We start from the raw sequence: 18,808 nt of genomic DNA, 5'->3' as shown, positions 1-18,808 counted from the left end.
GAACAACGTTCTATCTGTCCTCCATTCCATCACATGTAAATTTCAGCCTGGCTCCCAAGGTCCTCCGCTATCAGAATCACGGATACCTGTCCAATTGCGCCAACCCACAGTGCTCAATGGGCCACACCACTTGGGGTCGGAGAACTCACATTCCACACCCACTTGGACTTTAGAGCCTTCTCCTTCATGAACTGCCCAATAACTCCACCCAGTCTGCAGAGGCCAGAACGGCTCAGGTCCAAAGAACACTCTGGAAAGGTGACTAGACACAGGACAATTCTCTACACCTGTGTATTTCGATACTATTAGCATATTACCCTCTGCAATCTGGTGGGGCTGGTCTATAATTTGATGGGGAGAGCTGACAAAAATTCACAAAATGATGTAAGGTGACTAAGATAAAACTACAAAGGGCACGAAAACACACAACCTCTTGAATTATCAAGACTGAGAGTGCTGGCAACCGAGTACCAAAATAAATATTTTCACCACTTGTAAATTCTTTGAGCAGACTTTTCTAACAACACGCAAATAAAGAGAAACAAAAACACAGAAGTCCCAGGTGGATATACAACAGAGAAAGAAAAGATGAGTGTCCCCCCCCCAAAAAGTCTCTTTTTCGATGCAGGTTCCTTGATACACTGAGCAGTAAATTTGATGTGGTCCAAGGCATGGGCCCTCATTTGGCAACAACGATGCACTGTCTAGACTGTGGCTCCCTAGAGGAAAGGTCTGTGCCTAAATTATTTGTGAACTTCCAATGACCTACACAGTGTCTGGTACAAAGAAAACAATAAATGGTTGCTTAATAAAGAGAGGCTTGTTTTGAACCTTAGATCCTAGACTTTTTTAAAAAACTATAGATAAAGATGTTTGGGGTTTATTCACAAACTCATTATTAAACATGAAGTTTAATCCAAACAATAGGAGAAAATTTTTTTCAAGGTTTTGGGTGGAATTAATTATCTGAAAATGTTGTGATGTGCCTACTTTTAATTTGCCACTTACCTTTCCAATCCAACAAAATCTCTTTCCTTTAGGGCAGGGTTAGTGGACCAAATTTGACTCTCTGAAGCAGTCTGCTATCTATTTTTATAAATAAAGTTTTATTGCAAAAAGCTATATGCAACTATTTATCTGTTGCCCATAGCTGCTTTCATACTACAAAGGCAGAGCTGAGGACGTGCCACAGAGAACTGACGTGCAAGCCTAAAATATTTGCTACCTGGCCCTCTATAGGAAAAGTTTGCTGACCCTGCTTTACGGCATCATGTAATACTTAATATCCAATAAAACTGTGTCGTTTAAAATAGCTGGAAGGTTTACAGAGCTAAAGTTATTTACAAGTTAATTGAATATACTATTTACTTCTGGTCACTATGGTTTTATTATAGCCTCAAAATTGAAATCTACCAAAGACATGCATCGAAAAAAAAAAAGAAAAAAAAAAACAGAAGTCTAATGATAAGGAAATTTTTTTCTTGCCACCTAACTTATGCCATGGTTTTCTTAAAGCCTTTGAGAGCCCATAGAGAGCAGAATAAACTTCATAGAGGTAAGAAGAGGAAAGGAAAAACTGCATAGAGAAGTTAAGAAGAAATTTAAGACTGTACCAATTGAAGCAGGGGACAAGGCGCACAACACCTTCGTCTCTTCACAGATGGAGCAAATGTGGTATTTAAGAGAAAGAGGTCTGAGTAATGGTAAAGAAAAAATTTTTTAATCGTAGAGAAAATAAGGGAGTGTTTTGTTTGGATATGTCGGCTTATCCAGACTAAAAGGCTATCACAGCAAAGTGCCTTTTGGGGAATATGCAATCCTAGCCATACACAAGGAATTCTCAGTGAAGACAGTGGGAAGAGAACACACGCATTTCCCCCTGACCTGTATCCATTACACCAGAAGGTTCACTCCACCCAGCTTTCTGTAACTGGAAAGCAGCAAATTCCCGGAACCACCTGGAGCCTCAAAGCCTGCCTACTCATCCTCAGTGCAAACAGCTCTCCTGCCAGCTGGGAGGCCTCACCTTCCTCTGAAAGAACCTTGTTTATTCCTACCAAGTATACCCTCACCCCTCTTCCATCCATCCAAATGCCACCTATCCTTCACGGTCCCATTCAAAATCCCAACCAGTCCACCTGCAGCAGTCAGAGGGACCCATTCACAAAGACGATAGTGTGAAGGCTGCTCCCGGAGTTGTACAACACGGCGGCCCCAATCCCAGCCCCTCCATAAAGTCTCTCCCATCCACATCACAGCAGGCTGGTAGTCCCTCTCTCTTTCCTAAAAGTATACATGTGTCTCATGCCCTCACTGGGCTCGCATTATGTATTTTTTCCATACGTAGGTCAGCAGTGACACTAACCACAAACAGCCCTCAGTGAGTCAGGCCCCGTGCTAAATGCTCTGTGTGCGTCATCTTATCTAGTTCTCAAAATAATCCTATGAGTAGGCATTATCACTCTTTTCCAGTTTTACAGGTGAGGAAGCTAAGACAAAAACGGTAAATTTGCTGGAGGCCACACAGCTAGAAAGTGGCTGAGCCAGGATTCTGACTGGGGTCTGTGATTCCAAGGCCAATGTCCTTAAATGATACTCTAACTCTCACCCAGAAGGTACTCAATGAAACTTGCTTCGTAGACCAAAACTCTAGTTCAACCCCTAGCTACGCTTTGGTCTTTCCACTTCTTACGTAGAACAGCCCACAGAGTGGGAGAGCTTTGAGGCAGACAAATCTCCTAGTGCTCTACCATCCCACACAGAGTGACTACAAGACTCCATTGGGACGGTACAAAATACCGAATATCCCTATTTTTCACTCCTATGAGCAAGCATATCACACAAACAGTTTACAATTACTTTCCACGCTTCTTTTGAACAGCCAGGCGATGCGTGGCTTTATCTTTGACCACTGAGCTCATGACTACACACCCTCAAAAATAAACACAGTTACAGGAGAGTAGGTCTGTTCCAGTCTACTCTACGGGTAGCAAAATGACTCTTACGGAACCTTGGAGCTGTGGTCAAAATGAAGACTCTCCTCTCCTTTACCTGTTCCCTCCTACTCCCAGTGAGATGAGGGATTAAATAAAACGCAGGCATCCAGCTCCCCATTCTGAAATGAAAATTCCATACTTGGAAAAGCATTAAGAAGGTCCCCTATCATGCTGGTTTCAAGTGTTTAAGTATATGCATCGTGTAATTGTATTCCATACATACTTTGTCACTGTTTTCTACTGAGGTTGGCGGGGACAGAGAAACTCAGCATTGGATTCTTAGTTTAATGGGCTTGTTTTTCTGCTTACTATACAGCTTGCTGGGTGAGCACTGGAGAGACAGTCTGATAAGCTTTAAAAGAGGTGGCAAGGAAAACCAGCCCCCTGTGGACGCTACCCATATGGAAACAGGCCAAGACTGGAAACACCTTTAGGAAGAAGGGTATCCAAGGTAAGCGACATCCTTCAGAGATGGATGAAACCTTGACTGCAACCCTCCTATTTTCCAATAAGATTTTGAGCTTTAAAAACAAGTGGATGGGGGCGGGGGGGAGCCACAGCTGCTTAATCTGAAAGCACCTTTCAGTTTCCTTGCAAAAGTTTCCAAGTCAAGGAAGGGGAAGAATCAACACTTACCGTACAAAGCAGGCCCTGGAGAGGCAGCAGTACCCCAGGGTACGGTCCCACCTGAAGGAAGTGCTCCCAGTGAAAGAAGCTACTATGAACCTAAGGCCCGTAAGGGTGAGAAGTCAGAAGCTTATTTGGGAATTTGCCACCTTGAAGCGTAGCAAGTGAGGAAGGAGTGAGAGGTGGCAGATGGGATGGGGTGAGGGTAGAAGCTACACCCAGACAGCTGTGGTGTTAATAAAACCGCAGCAGCTGAGCAGCATGGAAACAGGAGTCTTAAGCATCTGAGTAACTGAGAAGCAGCTGTGGTAATTTCTGAAATAACTTGGGGAAAAAAATCAAAATACAGCATTACATTCAACTGTTAGGTAGACTGCAAGTATGATCCACGGATTAAGAATAAAACTAAAACCCAAGACACTAAGCGTTGCTCTAATGGCATCTACGCCCGGGGCCAGACTTACGGGTAAAGCCAGCTTATAGTGAGCTCTCCCATCTGGGACTTACAAGAAGAGTTCCCTAGAACAGGGTCCAAGACAGATCAATCCAGCCTTTGACGAAGGCCCCGTATGGACACCAGACTTAGTCATTTGAGCCTAAGAAGAGTCCCCTAAAAATTCAGATAAACTTGACTAGTTGAACTCACCCATTAGAGCAAAGATAGAAAGAAAGTGTAATCCAATCATGTAAAGGTTTTTAAAACTCAGCCAAAATGACTGGCAAATAGGACCACATGAAAAATTTTTTGCTAAAATGGCAAAAACCCAAAACCCTCCTAAAAGAACGCTTCATTATAATTCCTTACTGTAAATCAATAACTGTACCATGCTAAATGACACAGTGGTCCATACAAGCATTTTGGCTGATTCAAAATCTGGATGGAGAAACATGCGCCTAGGACAAGGGACAATGACATACATGTGAAGTAAGGTTGCAGACACGCGGAAGTCTCATTAATTCCACATCTAGACATTTGCGCCATTTCTGAAGGGCGGGCAGGGAGAGGGCTTGAGTAAAGACTGCCCAATTCACACACTTCAGTGGGAAGATTCACAGATTATCAGAGAGTTCTTGTGCCGTTGGTTATGCCAAGTCATTTTGCACTGGGTGTTCTGTGAGATTCTCATGTCTGTTTTGTCTCCCCAAACTGACTGCCCACCTTCAGTTTCATTGGAAAAACTGTGATCTGTATGCATCTGGTGCTTATTAGGAGGTGTTACCTGTCTGCTCAAGGAGCTCAAAGAGTGATGTAGTAAGCTCATTTAATGCAAATGGCTTTATAATTCTGTCTCAACCTTCTTTCTGCAGCCGCCTACTTTTTCTAGGGCAGGGTAATGGAAATGATTTCAAGAAATGGGAAAAGTGTGATTTAAGTTACCGCAACTGAGCTTATTTCCCTTGGGGAAAGGACAGCTAGCTGACTAGGCTCAGAAATTAAGTGGTGTCTGACCTCTATTAGTTACTTAAATTTAGTAGTAACTTTACTAACAAAGACAAGGTGTTCCAGTCAGCTCGAATGAACGTCAGGATTCTTTGCTTTCAGCAAACTGAATGACTGAACTCGCTGCACTTCCCTCACAGCTGTACACAGAATTTTCTTTAACGTTCAGCTGACATAGAAAAGTCAGAATCCAGTACATGAAAGGTGGTTTGGGGGTGTCTGTGGATAATGAAGGAAAGTGTGAGTTGTTTGGGAGCCAAGTGTTCACACGTGGGGCCTGTCTCAAAATAATGAATTACTTTCTTGCTGCCTTAACATTCTCCCTTAACTCTTCCCTCTCCAAGCCTTCTCCTCCCAGCACTTTTCTTCTTTAATTAAAGTATAGTTGACTCACGGTATTATATTAGTTTCAGGTGTGCAACATAGTATATCAATATTTTTATAGATTATATTTCATACAAAGTTATTATAAAATATTGACTATGTTCCCTGTGCTGTACATTACATCCCTGTAACTTATTTATTTTATACCTCTTAATCCCCTTCCCCTATCTTGCCCCTCTCCCCACACTTCTCCCCTCTGGCAACCACTAGTTTTGTACCGGTGAGTCTGTTTCTGTTTTGTTTTTTAGATTTCACATATAAGTGAAAACATACAGTATTTGTCTTTCTCTGTCTGACTTACTTCACTTAGTATGATAATCTCTAGGTCCATCCATGTTGCTGCAAATGGCATTATTTCAGTCTTTTTTATGGCTGAGTAATGTTCCATTGTGTATATATACTACATCTTCTTTATCCATTCATCTGTTGATGGGCACTTAAGTTGCTTCCATATCTTGGCAACTGTCAGTAATGCTGCTATGAACGTTGGGGTGCATGTGTCTTTTCGAATTAGTGTTTCTGTTTTCTCCAGGCATTCTTAACTCATATAGAGCCAAGTAATAGGAAGCACCCACACAGCCACACCACAGAGAGCTGGAAGTCCTGCAGGCACCAGTGGGAGAGGGGGTACTAGCTCTCCCTTAGGAGGCCTTTTCCAGCTACAGCACACCCCCTTCCTGCTCCTCAGCTGCTGCCACCCTCCAAACCTCACTCCCAAACCACTCAAGCAGTCCCAGGGAAACCAGACCTTCATCCAGCCCGGAAGCTTCCAATTCCACCCTACCCTACAACGCTGTTGTACAGACAACACTGTATTTTTTCAACCAGAGCATATATTACATAAAGTATCCCGAGAGCAATACTTACGTCTTTTTCCATTCTTTGCACTAACAAAAACAGCCCCCAAAGAAAAATTTAAACCAATAATTTACTTCCATCGTGGATTCTCCTTTCACCCAGAAAGTAAATGCTCTACAGCACTGGACCATACCCCCCAGATCAAAACAGTGACACAAGCTAACAGAACGTATGAGGGAGACCAGTTTACACAGTAGCAGCCAACATGTGCGAATACTTTCATTGCAAAATTGCAGAGTGTAGCTCACCAAATACATGCTGGAATGTTGATGTGAGTAATTACACAGGTGGTTATGCAAACACTGAAGTCATGCTTCAATCTGGCAGAAGGGTAAACATTTCTAGGACAGTTTGCAAGGTTCAATTATCTAGATTGCCTGGTTAATTTCCTTTACATCTCAAAGAGTTCCCCCAAAGTCGATCATTTTCCAACAGAAAAGTCACTGCTAGGAACATTTTCTGCATAGGCGAGAGAAGTATACACTTGTAGTAAACTGACTCAACATTTTTAAATGAGCAGAATCTTTACCAGGAGCTGACCTGTGCAGACATGATTATTCTATTGTGTCCTACAACTTAGTTCAAAATAATCTTTACTCTTGAAAACATTTATTTGAATAATATCCATTATCTACTATTTGCCAAGCACTATTCTAAGATGCTGGGGATACAGCAAGGGATGAGATAGGCAAAAATTCCTGCCTTTTGGAGGCTCATGTTCTACCGGGGGAAAACAATACAGTCACATAAATAAGACATAGGTCATGTTAGATGGTGATCAAAGTGTGATGGAGAAAAATAAAGCAAGTAAGGAGAATGGGGTGGGGGCGTTATAACTTTAAATATCAGGGAAGACTACAGGGAAAAGGTAACATTGTTCAGAGACTTGAAGAAGGTTTAGGGAAGGAGCCAAGCCAGGTGGAGTCCTGGAAAATAACTTTCCAGGCAGAGGGAGCAGCTAGTTCAAAGGCCCTGAAAGAGCAGTGTGCCTGCTGGGTTCAGTGATCAACAAAAATCTAGAATTGGCTAACTATTCCATAATCTTGTTAAAGACTGTATCCCACATAGAGATTTCAAAAGGCTTCACTGTTTACAGTTCTGGAGTTTTCTCTTAAATATATATAGCCTTTGACATGACTGTGATTCATAGAAATGTATGTGTTTTGCTTTCCCCCATCCCTGCATGCACTGACAGCTTCTTGTTTGCAGTGAGTTAAGTCCCAAGGGCCCTGGGAGTATGTTTAGTACCACAGCAACCAAAGCTACTACAGCACTCAGATATGCTGTAAGTCAAAGATGCCTATATATGGATTCAAGGAAAGGCGTGCAGGAATCTCTACCTTTCTCCCCTAACACCACAACATCCTCCTCATTTGTGCTCCGGTGTCAAGGTAGTGAGAGGTCAGCAAAAAAATCTCCAAAAATGGTAACAAGCTCAAAGCAGAGATGGAGGGAAAAAAGTACCCATCTCTGAACTTCCAAAATAATAATGTGATCCAATTTGCTTTCTTAAAAGTTACAGTTTTTTAAAAAAGAAAAAAAGCCAAGAACTCTAATTTTGAATAAAGGGGAAGGAAAAGGAGAGCTGAGTACGTAAAAGAACAGACTGTGAATCCCCAGAGTCCAGAGTAAGGTCAAGGGCAGAGTGAGAGGCCCCAGGACTAACAGGCACACCTGGGCCCCCTCTGTGCTCCACTAGCTGTGTGGCCGTGGCTGTGCCACTTCACCTTTTCGAGGCTTCGCTTCCTCAACTGGGGTAGAGGATTCATAATCCGTACAGTGCTAGATGGTTGCAAAGATTGGAAGCTGTGCATGAAAAGGGGACAGCATGGAGAAAGGCCAATCGCCAAAGGTTATTATTGTGTGATTCTATTTATAGAGCATGCGTGAAATGACAAAATTACAGAGGAGGACAACAGATTGAGTGGTTGCCGGGGCTGAGGGCAGGGGATAGAGAGAAAGTTGGCTATGATTTTAGAAGGGGACCACGAGGGATCCTTGGAATGGAGCTGCTCGGTATCTTGACTATGGCGGTCACATGAATTGTCACACGTGATAAAACTGCATAGAACTACACACACACACACACACACACACACACACACACACACACACAAGTGCATGTAAACCCTTGGAAATCTAAATAAGATTGATAATTGTATCAATTTTAATTTCTGGATTGTGAAGCTGTAACACGGTTACGCAATATGTTACCACTTGAGGAAATGGATGCAAGGGATACAGGGTCTCTATCCTTTCTTACAACTACATACGAATCTATAATTATCTCAAATAAGTATTTAAAAAAAAATCTCGGGCTCAGCTCTCCCAGACTACTAGGAAGTCGGCCCGCTGTTCTGGCAGCGACCCTTCCCACTAATAAATTCTGTCTTCTTTAAAAAAAAAAAAAAAAATCTCATCACCTTAAAAAAAAAGTGGCTGGCATGTCATGAACACTCCCTAAGTGGCATATTGGGCAAGTTATCTGTCACCTATAAACCAGAACTGCAAGTTCCTACTTCCGGCTTCAGATTCCAGAAGAAATGCTGAGCACCATCCCTGAGTGAGCACACCACGTGGGGGTTCATGCCACAGAGGTTATCACCACCACCATCTTCGGACCCCAGCCCTCCAAAACCTCACCAATATCCAAGTGAAATACACATACTCTTTATATAACCAATGGAGAAACTTACTGACAGGAATCCATTTACCACACTATTTAAAGAACTATCTGGGAGTAATAAACACATACACACTAATAAAAAAGAGCTCTCTAAAAAGAGAGAGAAAAAGTACTTTCATGATCCAGAGCAACATGTTCCAAACTATTCTCCAACCAAGGAACACCAGTCCCCCTCAGGGACTAATAATTCAATAATGATAATGCGAAATTTTAAAATCACGGTCAAGTAAATTTGGGAAATACTGGAGAGCTCTAGTGGGGGCGAGGGGCAGGAATCCCCTTCATTTAACTCAGCTTTTTCCAAATTTACTTGTTCACAAAAGCATTTTATTATACCTACTGGCATCCTGAGAAATACTCCCAAGGTCTAGAAATTTAAAACTCATTCTACATCGGTCAGCTACTCACTACCAAATTTCTTCACCCTCTATGTACTTTAGAAGAGAAATGGATGGTTTTTCTATAGCTAGCACAGTAGTTTTAACTGCATGCAATTGGTCATCAATAAACGTTTGCTGAATTCGATACAATGCAGGTACAATTTCCAGGATGACAACTTTAGGCATAGGGGAAGCAGCATCCTGATGTTGTTGCTGTTGTTTGTTTTTTAAGTCTCAGCTGAGAAAACAAAAGTGCTCCTTTCTAGAAGTTTCTGAACATTTCTCAGAAACTTGTCTCCTCCTGAGTGGCAGCTACTCACAACTAAAACAGCACTTTACCACATGGTATGATTATAAGGAATAAGCTCAAGACTAAAAACATCTGTACTCAAAACTCTAGGTCCTGAAATTCGATTAGCAAGATATAGGGCCTTGCATACCAAAAATAAGGAAAAAAGCTGTAACTGCGATTATTCCTGGGAGAGGGAACGAGTTAAATTTGTCATTTCATGAAGGTGACTTTAGCTTAAGTGAATTTCGAATGTCAGAGAGTTTTCTGAGATCAGGCTTGGATGAGGGCAAGAGAAAGGTGAAGACCCTGAATCCTAGGGAGGAGCAGAAGAAGAAAGAGAAAAGGGAGGCAGACAGTATGAAAAACAAGCTCCATTTAATTCACAGGTACCTCAAGGCCAGAGACACTGGTTTACAATGACACATTTCCATTTATAGAAATAACCCATACTCAACTTGAAGAACCATAAACCAACTGGAAAATTAAAAGGAATTAATCAGAATAATTTTAAAAGAATGAAATTAATCAGAAGAATGAATAAGAAACAAACATTCAGGCTCTTTAAAAAATACACAAAGTGGGCTTCCCTGGTGGCGCAGTGGTTGAGAGCCCGCCTGCCGATGCAGGGGACACGGGTTCGTGCCCCGGTTCGGGAAGATCCCACATGCCGCGGAGCGGCTGGGCCCGTGAGCCATGGCCACTGAGCCTGCGCGTCCGGAGCCTGTGCTCCGTAACGGGAGAGGCCACAACAGTGAGAGGCCCACGTACCGCAAAAAAAAAAATACACAAAGCACTTGAGGAATATGCACTTGGAAATTAACTAAATTATACACATCTATGTAAAGATTTGGAAAAGAAGAATTTATCATGAACCCCTGATGTACCAGAAAAATGTATCACCAAAGGATAATAAAGTGAATTCACTGAGCATTCCCCTCCAAGGCACACTCATACATTTTAGGAACATTTCCAACATGTCTGAAAACAAAATGGGTTTCAGATAGAACATCAATTTAACCGGCAGAACCTAGCTTCGCAAGCATTCCTGGTTTTCAAGGCTGCTGTGGAGAACTGAGCAATGGTTTAGACATTCCATCACAGTGAATAATCCCCACATCACAGGAATACGGCTATCACACACATCCATTTCTCAGTATGAATAAGGCCAGGTCTAATTGTTCCAGTTCAAATGAACTGACAGATGTCAACTGACAGATGTCAATCTGGCCCTCCACTCTGCCTTCTCTGTGGTCCTTCCCTGCAGCAACACAGGACCGCATCTCTCCCCTTGGTTACAATAATTTTAGCAGCTTTTGCCTTGACTGTCTCAGCCTTCCCCTCTTCTTGGCCCAGAAAATATTATGGCGAAAATATTAAGTATTTTGGTTAAAAAAATGTTTTCTTGTAATTGAGCTGAAATTGACACGACAACAACAACAAAGTATCTATGGTTTAGCAGAGATCCCAATGAGCTTCCAGAACTCCGGCCCCCACAAACTCAACAAATTGGAGATAAGAAAGTCAACAGAAAATTTCTAAATCTGCCTGCCGACTAACTGAAACGCCCTAACAGTCCATGAAATGTTTCTTACAAGGAGCTCAGGTATCTTTTATACTCTCCTTGTAGCAAGATGTTCTTTTCCGATTTCAACGGGAGAAAAGTGGTCTGTTTCTTTCCCTCCCCCTTTCGTGAACACAGGAAATAGTGATTTCCCTAAATTCCTTTTAACACTGATGGAAGGAGGGAAAGCCTAGGTACTCTATCCCTAATCCAGTATTCTATTAATAGAATTTTTAATGCTGTGCAGTTTTTAAAATAATTAAGTGCGGGCTTCCCTGGCGGTGCAATGGTTAAGAACCCGCCTGCCAATGCAGGGGACATGGGTTCGAGCCCTGGTCCGGGAAGATCCCACATGCCGTGGAGCAACTAAGCCCACGTGTCACAACTACTGAGCCTGCGCTCCAGAGCCTGCGCGCCACAACTACTGAGCCCACGTGCCACAACTACTGAAGCCCGCGCACCTAGAGCCCGTGCTCCACAACGAGAGAAGCCACCGCAATGAGAAGCCCACGCACCGCAACCAAGGGTAGCCCCCGCTCACTGCAACTAGAGACATCCCACGCACAGCAACAAAGACCTAATGCAACCAAAAATAAATAATTTTTTTAAAAAATCATATTAAAATAATGTAAGTGGGAGGACAATGAACAATGACTGTACTGTGGCACTCTGCTCCCCTCACCTCTCCAGGAGGCTGACTCGTATCTTATCTGGAGGCTCCCATTTGGACACTGATGCACCTGCAAAGTGACAGGCCCTGCCTACCTGCAGCAAAAGCACTCCCTTTTATCCTTTAACCTGCCTAAGCTCATTTAGGTCAATAAAGCCAGGTTCAAAAACAAGCTAAACTTTTTTCATTAAAAAAAAGGGGGGGGCTTCCCTGGTGGCGCAGTGGTTGAGAGTCCGCATGCCGATGCAGGGGACACGGGTTCGTGCCCCGGTCCAGGAAGATCCCACATGCCGCAGAGCAGCTGGGCCCGTAAGCCATGGCCGCTGAGCCTGCACGTCCGAATCCTGTGCTCTGCAACGGGAGAGGCCACAACAGTGAGAGGCCCGCATACCACAAAAAAAAAAAAAAAAAAAAAAAAAAAGTGCTGGGACTTTCCTGGCACTCCCAATGAAGGGGGCACGGGTTCAGTCCCTGGTAGGGGAACTAGTAAGATTCCGCATGCCACACCACATGACCAAAAAACAAAAAGATTAAAAATTTAAAACAAAAAAAAATTTTTTAAGTGCTTTTGTTTTTGTAAAAGACTAAAGCATTCAGCAAGACTTGGCCAAACCTTCCATTTACACAGTGGGAAACACAGTTAACAACTGGCCCAAATAACCCTAAGGGAAGAGCCAGACTCAGGGCTTCAGAAATGAGCTAAAGCCTCCAGGTGGGCTTCCTGGTTCCCCCACTGTGCACATTAGGGCACTCACAGGAAATGATTCCCGTTGCGATTCCTCTGCTTCCATAGTCAACGGAAGGCAATCCCAGCAACAGGAAAAAAAAAAAAAAAATTAGTATGCCACTGGAGCTCAAAGCCTGCTGGATCATCAGAGCATCTCCTCTCCAATTCCAAACACAAACCCACATGCCTGAAACGCTGCACTGAGGAGAGGCTGTGTGCCTGCCTCCAGGTCTTGCTCCGCTAAGTATCTTCACGTTTATCTTGAGCACTGGGCCAGCCTAATGGCTGATGCTCCTGCCTTCCTGGGTCCAGTGGCAAGTCAGCCAGGAGATCCTCCCGGCCAGGCAGAAAGAGCTTCGGTGAGCTAAGGGAAGCCAGCCGTCAGAGCTGTGTGTGTCTGAGAAAGCAGCCTGCCCTGCCACGCGGTTCTGAAACGCCAGCTCATTAAAGGTTTCCAGCAGCAGGACTGAATGGTGTCAGCAAAAATCAGCGAGTCCAAGTCCTTCCGGCTTCCCTTTCTGGCCAGTATGGGAGAGTCTTAGCCCCAGCGGCCTTCATAGACCTCTGCCCAGCAGGAGGGAGCCTTCCCTTTAAGGCACTCAAGAAGCCTTTTCTGTGCACCCTGGCAGAAAAGGACAAACCATGATCCCAATAATTAATGCACACCCAGCAGAGAACAAATCAAACTTAGCACAATTATACATTCACAGTTAGCTTCCCAAACTGGGTGAAACAATCAGTATTCTTGGTCACAATGGCCACATAATAAAACTGCTATCCTAAGAGATTTCTAAGCACAACGCCAGTATACATGAATTGCACGTGACTACGAATGCTGTTCAGATCGTTGGACCCTCCTCATGTCATATTTCTTAAATTGCTTATATACTAAGTTCCGTTGTTTTGCTGTACATTTCCCGGCTTTATTTCTCAGAAATGCATGGTACACATTGCCACTGTTTGCTAGGGGACCGGCCTTAAACAATCTATGGCTTCTCATATAAGCAGCTAGAGACTACTTATACCTCCTTCAGAGATACATCACTTCCTTATAATAATGACTCCGTATGACCCAACTATCACTGAGGCATATAGATTGGCTCTGAATGTCCCAACTTTATACAGCCTTTGATATGCTTTACAAATATTGTAATGTTTATAGGTAATGTGTTATTTGATTAATTTCCTAACTTTTACTTCTTTTTAATCTCTAGCATGTGCTCTAACCCCCAGAAAATAGGAAACCCTGTATGTTTTTTCTACATAGCACATTAAAGTAATACCTCTCCTACCTTCATATTCCCTCTTTGTTTCTACTGTCTATCTAATCTAACCAGAACTGAAAGTACAAGACAATTACAATGCTTCCCCCAGAAATGAAACCCATCTCTTATTTCACGGAAGAAAAATTACAACCAATATGACACTTTCTGCTGAGGTTTTTAAGCCAACAGCCAAGACACAGCAACAGCATAAGTTGTGCTCATAATCTAGTTCAGAAATGGTCGGTCCATGCATTGAATTGGTTAAGTTTTATTTTAAACCAATATTAATTTTTATTACCAGAAAGTTTTTTTTTTTTTAAGTACATGTAAGGCACTGTTGGTTACTCCTTGTATAAACAAAACCAGTGAATAAGACAAGTTGGTCCAAGTTGGGGGGTTAAAAGCTTACAACCCGCTCAATTAACTAACTAGATTCACCCTGCCCTCGCATAAATCATAAAGTGTGTGATTTCAAACTCTGAGATGATCACACCTAGAAATCTGAAGCATTCACAACATACCATCAAAGACAATGTGCCCACCACACCACATCAGTCCACCCCTAGGGAGTAAGGTTGAAATTCTTGTGCCTTCACTTCAGTTACCAGCTACTTGTTAGAAAGGCACTTCAACGTAAGAAAGTAGTTAGAGCTTCTTATCTCATTAACCATGTAATTACAGGTTGTTTACCCTGAGCTGGGAAATTTACCCCTACCCAGGATAGACAGTAAATGACAGCTTCTCAAGGCTTACTGAACATTAATTAGAATAATAAACCATAAATATCTATGTGCTTTCAGACTGTGTTGAGTTTTGTGACACATATTTGTGGCTCTGAAATTTCAAGTGCTTTCTCAATTGTATTAAAAAAAGAAACAGAAGCTGACAACAACTGCCCCAAGAAGGAAATCCCAGTTATCTAATTTAATTTCATTTATTCTAGAGGTGAGTCCTCCTGGGGAAAATTCATGTAATAACTGACTTTCCTCAACCCTTACAGGTGGCTACAAAAATAATACAAAAGCCTCTGTTAAGTCTCAGAACACAGCTCCCATCCCGCCCTGATAGATAAGCCCACTAAAATTCTCAAGTAAGGCACAAAACCACCTGCAAAGGTAAGAGGTGGAAGAAAAGGCTGCAGTTAAAGGGTCCCCAAAGAGAATTCTGTTTTTCCCACCATTGTTTACTAAAGGCTGCACAAACAGCATCCTTCTAAAAGAAGGTCAGCTGGACAGACCACAGATTGCCAGGGTGCCTGCCTGGTAAACACAGCTTAATGACTAATTCATGAATTCAAGAAACCACACAAGAGCCTAACAGCAATAAGGCCAATTAACTCAAAATTACACAGCACCCAACACCTGTGATTCAGGCCCAGCAAGACAAGGGCATGGCTGCCAGGGGGCATTAAGAACTAGGGGAGCTACCATATGGGAGAGCGGAGAGGCAGAAGTGCCAGGAAAAACAACCCTGTACATCTTTCCATGCTGGGACCTTGTGCTCAACTCAGAGAATATTTTCAGCTGAAGTATTTGGTGAGGTTTATACTTGCTGCCCCAAACATTCCCTCTCGTTAAACCAAATCTCTGGTTTTTCAAACCCCACCTCTACCTAGATCCGCGGGTAGCAAGTTTGTAAAGACAATACAACAACTTGGGCAAATTCACTGAATGGCTGGCTCAGCAGTCTTTACAGGGAGGAAAGTCTGGCCAGAGGCGCATCTTTTCTGGACTAAAAGCCTCAGTAGGAGCATTTTGTAGAAGGGGGACAAGCAGCAGGGCAAGCGGTAAATGAACAAACATATAAAGACGTGTCTCACCCTACGTCACTGTGAAGCGTACTCAGTAGACAAGATGAAAAAGTTCTGGAGATGTGTTGACTTTTATCTTCTTGTTTGTCACCTCTTGGGCATAAGATGGATGCCCTGCCTCTAGGCTCAAGCCCATGTGGAAGGCAGAGGAAGCTGAAAACAGGAAGGGATACCTCCTGTCTCAGAAAAGCAAAACTTTCAGAGAAAGCCCCAGTGGACTTTCACTTATATTTAGTTGGCCAGAATGTACCACATGACTCTCTCTAGGCCAGGGTTTCTCAGCCTCAGCCCTACCAACATTTGGGGCCAGATAACTCTCTCTTGTGGAGGACCAGCCTGTGCATTACACGATGTTTTCCTGCAGCCCTGGCCTCTACCCACACATGCAACTAGCACCCCAACCCCAGTTGTGACGATCAAAAATGTCTCCAGACACTGACAAATGTCCCCCGGAGGGCACAATCACCCCGGGTTGAGAACCACTCTTACGCTAATCACCATTCCAGAGGCTAAGATGAACAAGGGAGTGAGGAACGGGGCAGTCAGGCAACCAACAGAGCCTGCCGCAGAGGCTCTATACCTATTTCTTTTTTTTTCTTTTTGCGGTATGCAGGCCTCTCACTGTTGTGGCCTCTCCCGTTGCGGAGCACAGGCTCCGGACGCGCAGGCTCAGCGGCCATGGCTCATGGGCCCAGCCACTCCGCGGCACGTGGGATCTTCCCGGACCGGGGCACGAACCCCCGTCCCCTGCATGAGCAGGCGGACTCTCAACCACTGCGCCACCAGGGAAGCCCTCTATACCTATTTCTTAAATGTTTTCAAATGAGCTTACTTACCACCATGCTAAGTATTTTGGAAAATTGAGGAGAAACATGCAAAGTGCCCCCCCCACCTTAGAAGTACTAACAATAAAATTTAAAAGTCAAGATTAATACACAAGAAGTAATCAGCAGGAAAAAATATACTGTAAAGGACTTAAACCATAGAGAGAGGGAAGACATCTTTCATTTGGTCTAGATCAGGAGGGATAACTGTAGCCTGGAGTCTGTAATGAAAATGTCACTTCAGAGCAGAACTTGCTTTTGAAGACTCGAAATACTTAGACAAGTGGCCAGAGAGAAGGAAAACAATCTAAGCAGAAGTCATAGAGTGAGCATGGCCAAGAGCTCAGGAGCTACTCTTCAACAGGCCTGAGTTCTGACGAGTCAAGCCTGAGAATGGCAAGTCATTTAGCCTCTCTGTGCCTCGGTTTTATCATCTGTATAATGGGGATAATAACAACATCTACCCCCTAAGGTCGTTGAGAGGATCAAGTGAGAGTATTTGACAAATAGTAAGCAATCAGTTGTTAGTTTCTATTGTTATTGTACAGCTATAATATATATTAATTAACACAATAAGAATTCAGAAAGAGAGGCTGCCTATCAGGAATCAGAGGAGTCCCTGTTAGAGAGTAGCTGTGATATTCTAAGCAGGACAACCAGAACCTACAGTGGGTAAAGCCAGGCTCCTGATGGCCGTGAGATACTGGCTGAGATCCAGGCGGGACAGCAGAAGGACCACCCCGAAAGCACCATCCATACCTACCAAGAGGTGGTGGCAGGAGGGTTGGCTGGAATCTGTGGGTGATTTCTAGTAAACTTCCTTGCCAGCAGCCATGGTCAAGTCAATAATAAGACATATGTTATAAAGGAGTTGTAGGTTACAAAGCACTTCTACATGTACTAGCTGAGTACTTTGCATGTAACAAGCCCGTCCACAGCTAACAGAGAGCTACCCTGGCAAGAAGCAGTTCGATTTATCATGTGAAAAGTTACTGCCAAGCAAAGCCAATCTGGGGAAAGAAGTGAGAGATATAAGACTTGCCTTTATAGCACAAGAGACATGGATTTGAGCCAGAAAATGATTGATTAATGCAGTATCTTTCGTTGATTTAAGAGAAAATAGATAAGCTTTAAAAAAAAATTTTCCAGTCTATGCATTTTTATCTGTGAGCAGGCCACCAATGAGCCTTCAGAGTCCCAAACTCCTATCTGCTGGGTCCTGATTCTTTTATGATCAGAGGAGAAAGGATTAAAACACACACACACACACAAAACTACCAATTATTCCTGGTACCCTGTTCTTCCATTCAGGGTTTCTCTAGCAGTTAACACCTGCAGATGCTCCCCAGGGTTATACACATTCATCTTCCACTAAGTTTAATAAGTTCCATAAGGCACATAATAATAGTTTGAGGAAGTGGAAAACTTAGCCTTACCTAAAAAAAAGAAAACAACATAAAACTACAAAGTACTCCTGTGCGTGCCTGACAACCACAAAGGGAGAGGACCAGATGAAGAGCAGGGATGCGTTCTCCACGGCATGGTTTTGGTTACTCCGCCCATCCTCACTTGTCCAGTTATCTGGACAAGTGCTCTGAGGCTCAGGAGGTTAGATAATTGACTCAAGGACACAGTAGAGAAGCTTGAATTCCAACGAGCATCCTTCTGACTTCCAACAGTGTCACACCACCAATACAGCTAAACAAGCAATAGAGCAACGTGGTATCCAACTAAATGCACCAAATACACTACAGTGATCAGTGAAGTACAAACTTTATTAAAGCCAAGAGTTATGAAACCAATTTACCATTCCATTCTGTCCACACTTGTTCTTTGAACTTGACTTTACCATAGCCTAGAAAACAGGCTGCTCACCCTTCCTCGCCATCAAATACAGCAGAATCTAGAGCCACCCCATCCAGTAGAAACATAACATGAGTTATGTCTGTAAGTTTACATTTTCTTGTGGCTACATTTTTTTAAGTAAAAAAAAGAGACGAAATTAACAACTTAATTTAGTTAATCTAATTATCCAAAATAGTAGCATTTAGACATGTAATCAGTATAAAAATTATTACTGAGGGCTTCCCTGGTGGCGCAGTGGTTGGGGGTCCGCCTGCCGATGCAGGGGACGCGGGTTCGTGCCCCGGTCCGGGAGGATCCCACATGCCGCGGAGCGGCTGGACCTGTGGGTCATGGCCGCTGGGCCTGCGCGTCCGGGGCCTGTGCTCCGCGGCGGGAGAGGCCACAGCGGTGAGAGGCCCGCGTACCGCAAAAAAAAAAAAAA

General features: G+C 43.4%; 2 protein-coding genes across 6 annotated transcripts in view; one reads left to right on the top strand and one right to left on the bottom strand.

The window, feature by feature from the left end:
* The window catches only part of LOC112404125 (cytidine monophosphate-N-acetylneuraminic acid hydroxylase), a 256,651-nt gene that overhangs the window by 20,166 nt on the left and 217,677 nt on the right, over nt 1-18,808 (top strand). For all 3 annotated transcript variants that reach the window (XM_024751969.1, XM_024751964.1, XM_024751959.1), the window contains exon 2: nt 3,313-3,447. The gene's annotated coding sequence lies outside the window, so the exon portion shown is untranslated. The remainder of the gene's footprint in view (nt 1-3,312; nt 3,448-18,808) is intronic.
* CARMIL1 (capping protein regulator and myosin 1 linker 1) overlaps nt 1-18,808 on the bottom strand; it is a 319,600-nt gene that overhangs the window by 233,849 nt on the left and 66,943 nt on the right. The window lies entirely within an intron of this gene.

The sequence above is a fragment of the Neophocaena asiaeorientalis genome, unplaced genomic scaffold (assembly GCF_003031525.2).
Source record: "Neophocaena asiaeorientalis asiaeorientalis breed wild unplaced genomic scaffold, Neophocaena_asiaeorientalis_V1.1 scaffold165, whole genome shotgun sequence".
Taxonomy (NCBI): domain Eukaryota; kingdom Metazoa; phylum Chordata; class Mammalia; order Artiodactyla; family Phocoenidae; genus Neophocaena; species Neophocaena asiaeorientalis.
The sequence above is the reverse complement of the archived record's forward strand: the minus strand, read 5'-3'. Positions and strand labels throughout refer to the sequence as shown.